The sequence below is a fragment of the Triticum dicoccoides genome, chromosome 3A, assembly GCF_002162155.2.
Source record: "Triticum dicoccoides isolate Atlit2015 ecotype Zavitan chromosome 3A, WEW_v2.0, whole genome shotgun sequence".
In the NCBI taxonomy this organism is placed as follows: domain Eukaryota; kingdom Viridiplantae; phylum Streptophyta; class Magnoliopsida; order Poales; family Poaceae; genus Triticum; species Triticum dicoccoides.
Window position 1 is genome coordinate 298221316 of NC_041384.1, and position 2506 is coordinate 298223821.

Sequence of the window (2506 nt, forward strand, 5' to 3'; positions counted from 1 at the left end):
GCGCGGTAGGCGGCGGCGGGCGGGAGCGGGCCGCGGGGGCCAGATCTGGGCTCCCGGGCCACAGCGGCGGCTGGCGGTGGAGTGCCACATGGTGTCTCCCGGTTGGGGCGGCGGCGACGTCCGGCGCGGGACGGACAATGTCCGGCCACGCGAGGTGGAAATTTAGGGTTTCAGAGAGGGAGATCCGAATTTCAGGGAAGGGGGTCTATTTATAGCCATAGAGGGAGCTAGGACAGTCCAAATGAGGTGCGGTTTTCGGCCACGCGATCGTGATCGAACGCTCTAGAGGATGGAGCAGAGTTAGGTGGGTTTTGGGCCAAATTGTAGGGGTGTTGGGCTGCAACACACACGAGGCCTTTTCGGTCCCTCGGTTAACCGTTGGAGTATCAAACGAAGTCCAAATGATACGAAACTTGACAGGCAATCTACCGGTAGGAAACCAAGGCCGCTTGGCAAGTCTCGGTCCAATCCGGAAATGTTTAATCCCCACACACGAAAAAAGCTAGGAAAGACCATTGGAGGAGAACGAAGCGCCGGAATGCAAAACGGACAACGGGAAAATGCTCGAATGCATGAGACGAACACGTATGCAAATGCAATGCACATGATGACATGATATGAGATGCATGACAACGATAACAACACACGGAGACAAAGACCCGAACCCGAGGAATAAATATAACTTAATGCCGGAAACGGCAAGAGTTGGAGTGCAAATTGGGAAAGTTACATCGGGGGTGTTACACGAACTGTCAAGGGGGTCCCATAACCCAAGCGCATAAGGAACGCAAAATCAAGGAACATAACACTTTTATGACGGAAACTAGGGCGGCAAGAGTGGAACAAAACACCAAGCAAAAGGCCAAGCCTTCCACCCTTTGCCAAGTATATTGATGCATTAACTAAATAAGAGATAATGTGATATCCCAACATATCCATGTTACAACATGGAACAACCTGCAAGGCACCTGCAACTAGCAATACTATAAGAGGTGGTTTCAGTCGAAATCGATGTAAGGATCACCGAAAACAGATGCACGGTTTACAAATGACAAGCAATACAAGAATGATACAAAACTGTGATTAACAGCACCATAGAACGTAGAATGCAACAAGAAACTATGCTACAGCACTCCAACATGGCAACAAAGCATATGAGCATAAAGTATAGGTGAAGCTCTACAAATCATGAACACTAAGCTCCTGCTAGTTCTCACTAGATCAAGCTCAAAATAGCATGGCAATAATGCAAAAGATATCAGCTTCACAGACTTTGAGAAAATACTAACATGTCAAAATAGCATCAGGAAGCAATGTTTAGAGCTTGCTAACAACATGCTACAGGAACAAAACATGGCAAAAAGGCATGGAATCCTAGTACTAAAGACATATATCAAAACTCCCTTACTGAACTTTAACCAAAGAGGAATGGAATTTGATGTAGCACCCATGCAAACATGGCAAATTATGTTAACAGGTTCAGACTTGGAAAAAAACAGAGCATGGCAGGAACAGATTCATGATAGCAACTTTGCAAGCTCAATTCACTCACCACAAGGCATTTCATGGCATAGCAAGGTAACCAATAGTAAGTGCACATGTTCAAGAAGCTAAGCATTGCAAGAGCAAGTTCATAGTGTACACGCGTCACTAGCAACTCCCATGGAAAAGTTGAATCTGATGTTAACAATCCTTGAGGAATAATATTTAGCTAAAGGATAGCTAGGAAATGACATGCTAGAATACTCCATAATTACAAACAGAGGCATGAATGGATAGAGCAATACCACATCTACAAAACATGCTTACTGAACTATCACAAAATGTTCATGGATCTCATGGTAGCAACAAGTTTACATGGCATCAAGATGTAACAGGAAACGACTTAGCAAAATCATTGTGTTTGAAATCAGCAACATTATGAAGCCTACTTTGCATGCTTGTGCTAGTCACCACATAGCTCATAAAAATACAAGACTTTCAACCCTATAAATATGGCATGGTCGACATCATAAAACATCTAGACATCTAGCTCATAGGATGCACACACAAAATGCAACGAAAATGACAAATCACCATTTTCTGCTAAAATCTAGCAGACAACATCATATAGCACAATTTCAACGAGATAATGGCATCAATATGGACAGTAACATGCATGAAAATGCCACTAACATGAAGAGCATCACGAGACGAACATTTCAATGTATCATGCAAGCAAAGCGGAGCTATATGCAAGGAGTTATGACATGTCAAAGTGGGCAACATATTGTGAAATTCCAGGGACTTGGTCATTTTCTTCACCTCGCAGAAAACTGTTTGGAGTAGTTCAGGACGGCGCGGAACGGCTCGGGTACGACGTTTGGATGGCGGGATGAAGGGGTTCCAGGATGGCAGCATCCGATCGCGGCAGAGGAGGCCCGAGGTCATGGCGGCGGTCGGACGGAGCTTTAGCTCCGGCGAGGGGTGGTGGAGGTTGGAGCGGGGCGGCACCTGGCCGATCCGG